We start from the raw sequence: 5,986 nt of genomic DNA, 5'->3' as shown, positions 1-5,986 counted from the left end.
CAATTTGTATTTATTAGACGAGAATTAGGCATGTTATATATAAGAGAAGTTAACTAAAAAAGAAGTTCAGTTGGTCAAGACAGACGACTGCCAGAGAATTGACAGACGACTGGCAGGGTACTGTCTGTGTAAAAGACAGTAGACAAACGACTGCCAGTGAGCTAGCAGACAACTGGCAGGCTACTATCCGTGGACAGACGACTATCCAATTAGATACAGATGACTGTCTCACGGTGGGTGATGTACTTTTCACTTAAAAAACATGATTTTTAAACCCTACAGACGTCTGCCCATTCGTCTTCCTTCTTCTAAAAACATCTTCTCTTCTATTTTCTTTTAGTTCTTTCTTTCCCAAGCTACACACAACGATTATCCATCATACCCTACTCCATACATATCTAGGGTTTCTGCATATCCATATGGTTCGTACCAAAACTGTGGAAAAGAAGGATAAAGTTTCCTCGTCTTCTTCAAAGCCTACAAGCAACGAAGACATAGAAAAATGGCTAGTCTCTTCACATGCGAAATCCTTGTATCAGAATCACATATCTGCAATTAATCCAATGTTCTGTAAAATTTTAGATGTTACTTTCTTTGAAGAAAATTTTCCTGAAATTTTAGAAATGTTCAAAGCTATAGGATGAGACAAGTTCATCCTTCATCAATAAAAGGGCATTACCCAGATCATATTAAGATTTTTTATTCTAACTTGGTTAAGAAGGAAGATGGAATTACTTATGAAATTTATGGTCAAAGGATTACACTTACCCCACACTCATTACGAAAAATTCTTCATATCAAGCATGGTAATTTTGAGTGTACACTAGTTGAGAAGCATTGGACCATGGAACAAGGATTTTCACCACAAGAATTTCTACCTCTTGTGATGAATGATGCACCTATATTTTGGACACCCTCCACCATAGAAGCAGCTTAATCTTCAGGCACAAATTCTACATAAGATCATTGCATACTATATAATTATGAGGTCTGGATCTTTTGATCATGTGTCATATTTTGGTTTTTTTGTTATGTGGTGCTTACTAAAAGGGAAGAAATTAGACTTATCCAGTATTATACTGAAGTGGATGGTGATGAAGCTTGAATCTCCTAGAATTGGGCTTCCACATAGCGGTATTTTTTCCTTAATCTTTGCCCATTTTCAAGTCCTCTCTCCTACTTCAAAAATAGTTAAAAGAATCCATTACCATGTTTTCTCATCTACTACATTGAAACGAATGAGTTACAAAAAGTATACCGAGGGTTGGATGTTCCGGGGCAATAGACTAGCAAGACCTGCACCTGAAGAAAGGAGTCCAACTCCTAAAGAAGTTAATATGCCACCTTGGTTTGTTCCATTTTATCAAAATTATACTAGTTTTAGTTCTGAAATGCGAGAAAAATTTTCTTTTCTTTAAGAAAAACTCTCCACCATTGATGACAAGTATACCTCATTAGACAATCGTATTGCCAAAATAGAGCATCATGTCATTAAACATGACACTGATTCAAATAATGAGGATAATAAAAACTCTGATGATTAAGGTGTTTTTTCTATTTTGTATGCTACACGTGCTTCAATTCTAAATGTATTTTGTTTTTGTTGTAAAAAGCGGGAGTATGTGTAAGCAAAGACTATAAGTCTTTATATGTATTTGTTTCTAATTCTGAAACTCTGAACTTTTGCACTGCTTTGTTATCAGTTTGATGTATTATAAGTTCTAATGTTAATGATAACTCTGAAAACTATGCTAATTGACAGGGGGAGTATTATGAGTTCTCACTTGAGAATAATCCTTAATCAATTGATGTAAATACATTAACACTGGGATCACATATACTCAAATTGATATTTGTCCTTGATCATTATATACTCAAATTATATCTTTTGATTAATGTCAAAGGAGGAGAAGTGTTTAGCAAAAATTGAGCTTGAACTTAGGCTTGAATTGGAAATGAGCATGAATGATGTATGTAAACATGAATCATGTATGAGCATGATTCATGAAATTAATATTAATTCTTATTGAAAGGGGGCGTCCTTTTAAGGCTCACTCAAAATTTTTGCTTCTTATTTGTCATCATCAAAAAGGGGGAGATTGTTGGCCTTACAAGGTTTAATACTCCATTTTGATGCTAACAAACAAGTAGGACTTAACATGCTTCAGTTGAGTGTTGTGTTTTCTCAGGAATCCATATTGAAAGAATTCATGTAGCATGGATTAAAGTCTGATAGTATGGACCATGTAGCATGGATCAAAGTCTGAAGACCATAAGAGCATGATGAGTAAAGAAGATCAACATGAGAGCTCAAAGAAGAAATATTAAGAGGATTTAAAGAGATGAAAGATCAGATTATTCTAAAAGATCAGAGACTAGCAACAAAAAAAGTTCAGAGCAAAGAAGAATTTTTGAGCACTTAGGACAAGTCTTTGTAAGTACTTTAAGTTTATTCAAGTATGAAGTTTTCATTTTGAAGCTCATTAGGCAAATAGACTTAGAGACCTTAAGATAATAACTTGGAACATGTTTTCAAAGTTAAAACAAATTTATATTCCAAGTAACAATGAGAGAGAAATCAAAAAGTGACTAGAAAAGAAAATCATTCAGTTGACAAACGACTGGCTAAATTAAAGGCTTAAAATTGAAACACAAAATCCTGACAAACGACTGTCAGTGAAAAGTGAGAAGACTGTGTAGGTTTCACCAGACGACTGTCCACCTTATAAGTTACTGAAAGGCTTAAAATTACACATGGACAGACGACTGTCATCATATGGACAGACAACTGTCACCTTATATTCCGATGACAGATGACTGCCACTCAAGGGACAGACGATTGTCACCTCTCTGCCTATGATTTTTACCATTATATTAAATGGACAGACGACTGTCAGGACTTCACAGTCGTCTGCCCCGCGACATTTTCTGTTTTCCAACGGATATAATTTTTGAAATTCAAATATTTGGAAACTCAAATAAGTTTAGTATATGGAAACAAGTCTGAGTATCTTTTGGGGAACAAGCAAGAAGGTTTTATACATCTATAAATACCCCTAAAGACACATTGATTTAATCACCAAGATCATTAAGAACTCACAATCTGCTGTCATACTCTCTCTCATTCTGAATTTCTGAAAGTGCTTCATATTACTCTCATCCTTGCTCGAAATTAAGAGAAGTTCTTGCTGAATCTCACTATGTTTGATCATTAAGCTGCTAATGCTTTCATTGAAAGATACCCACGGAGATAAGTTTCTAAGAGCTTCATTCTGAAATTCATATTCTGAATTTACTGAAGTGCATAAGTGTTTTAAATTTGTACTAATCAGCTCTTTGAGGAGCAAGTTCTTGTACGTATTGTTTTTCTATCTTTGTAATAGGGCTTGTTGACGATTTGAGTATTGAATCGTTGGACCAAACAAGGGGACATTGTTTGGAGAAGGTGGGCTCTAGCCTTACCCAAGGAGTGCTTGTAATTGTTTTTGTTCCGGTTGATAAAGGAACGGTAATAGTGAATCCTTTGGCAGTTTGGCCAAGGGCAAGGACGTAGGCTGTGTTGAAGCCGAACCTCGTAAAAATCCTTATGTTCTTCTTTTTCTACTCCACTCTTTATTTTTCAAGGAAATAATCTGCATGGTTGCTTTAAATTTCAATTCTGAATGTTTGGTTGTTAAATAGACCGAAAGGTAATTTGTTTTGGATAAATCAACATTGATTGCGGAAACCGAAAGGGACTACGTTGATTGATTATCCTTGACCTATTAATCTGAAAATTTATTTAAAAACTAAACATTGGGAAGAAGAATAATTGTGACACAGGGCTTATACTGAGTGCAGTAAATTTTCACATATATTGTTACATAAATTGAGAATTTTATCTTGCTGTGTTGATTTTGATTGTTTCTAAGATTTATAACTTAAAAGAATTAATTCTAAAGGAATAATTTTTAAAAAACCAATTCACCTCCTCTCTTGGGAAGCTATTCCTAATTTGATGAACATAGAGATTTTATCTATATAACTACGGTACCGTGCTCTTGAAACTGAACTAAACTAACATCTGGGTTCTGATAATATATAATACATGATAATGTAACATTTAACATAAATGGAGTGATAGCATTTTCTATAACTTTATAAATACGGCCTTGCGCCAAATATTTCATAAATACGGCCTTGCGCCGAAATCATATATCATACACGGTCTCGCATCGGCTATCAATCACGACCTTGCACCAAATATCTTATACATATCATTCTTAATAAATAAATCAATTATCATGTATTTTCAGAATCATAATGTATTGTATTATTTCATAAATCCTGAAAACATACTTTACTCGTAAAATTGTCATATCATAATACTTTTCATGAAAATAATATTCATGCCACACAAAACTGAGTAAATTCGTACATTTCATTCTAAAATCACATTTTCTGTATAGCAGTAGTATTTTCCCAAATATGCATTTTTTCAATAATATTCAAATATAATACATGCTTCCCTGAAAATTAATTTGCTGATAAATAATAATAATACGCGTGGAAAATAACTGCTTTAGTTTATTCCCTTACTTGACACTTGAAAGAAACCGCCTAAAAATCTACCCGTTCCGCACCCGCAGGATTCCCCGAGCATCACCCTGAAACTAACAACTGCCAGAACTAAACTTCAGTATTTTCCTGTGAATAACATTTCCTATAACTATGGAAAGACCAAATTTTGCATATTTAGTCTTACCTCAACTCAGGGATGAATTTCAACTTACTTCCACCAACGATCCGCTCTGGCAGATATGGAGAGAACTTCCCTAAGAGCGTCGTGGTGGCTTCTGATCGTCGAACCAGCGTAAATCCGACCCAAAAACTTAGAGAGAAGGAGAAGAAACAGAAGGGAGGAGAGAAAGAGAGTGAATTTCCTGATTTTTTTGCGTTTAAAATCAAGTTTCACACTATTTATACTAGGGGCTTCGTCGACGAGTCACATCACCTCATCGACGAGGTCAATAGGCAATTTGTTGACGAACTCTCCCCTTCGTCGACAAAATTCAAAGTCGCCCAAAAAAATCCTCTTGGTATCTTCTCGTCAACGAAACACACCTTCGTCGACAAAGCTTGCTGCCCCCTTTTCTTTTCTATTTCCATTTTTCCACTCTCTTAATTATTAATTAAATACCATTATTATTCGGGTCATTACAAGACCAACAATGCATACATTTATATGCTTATCACAATCAAAGAATACCTAGGATGAACTTTAAGAATATCCTTCAAGATAGCATTACTTTCAAGAAAGAGAAATTGTAAGACAAGCATGATTAGGAATGTATATCAATGACCAAGGTTTAGCTAGCACCCTAAAGAGGAAGAAAAGGAACAAAATTGGAAGTGTTAAGTAGGAAAGAAAGAGGATGGGGTCTCAAAAAATAATTTTTAGGAAGAAGATTGAGAATAAAAACAAGAGGGGAGAGATAAAGAAAACGCAAATTTGAGAAGGGAGAAAACTTGCTATATTAACTAGATTGATTGAGCTATTGACTTACCTCTTTCTCTAGCCAATCATTTTAAGCGTTCTCTTGGATACACTAGCCATACATGATCAAACATTACAATGGCTAGAAATGGTTAGGAATGCATATCAATGACCAACGTCCATGTTGCACCAAGAAGATGAGGAAGAAGAGGAACAGAGCTATAGATGGGAAGCGATGAATAAGAGGAACTGAGCTAGAGATGGGAAGCGAGAGAAAGAGAGCGAATAATAAAAAAGAATTTGTGCGAAAAAGATTAAGAGGAACAAAAGAAGACAACACTTCTGCTATTGACTAAAGCAATGTAAAGAATACTAGTTATTTATAAGCGCTCTTTCACTTTATTTATAAAGGATTATGACATACACATTTGATTTTACGCTACTTGAATACAGGTATATCGTTTAACAAATAAAGATGAAGTTAAATAAAGATAAGCTTTGCAATGTATT

This window comes from Malania oleifera, chromosome 7 (genome assembly GCF_029873635.1).
Source record: "Malania oleifera isolate guangnan ecotype guangnan chromosome 7, ASM2987363v1, whole genome shotgun sequence".
In the NCBI taxonomy this organism is placed as follows: domain Eukaryota; kingdom Viridiplantae; phylum Streptophyta; class Magnoliopsida; order Santalales; family Ximeniaceae; genus Malania; species Malania oleifera.
This window is presented reverse-complemented; position numbering follows the sequence as displayed.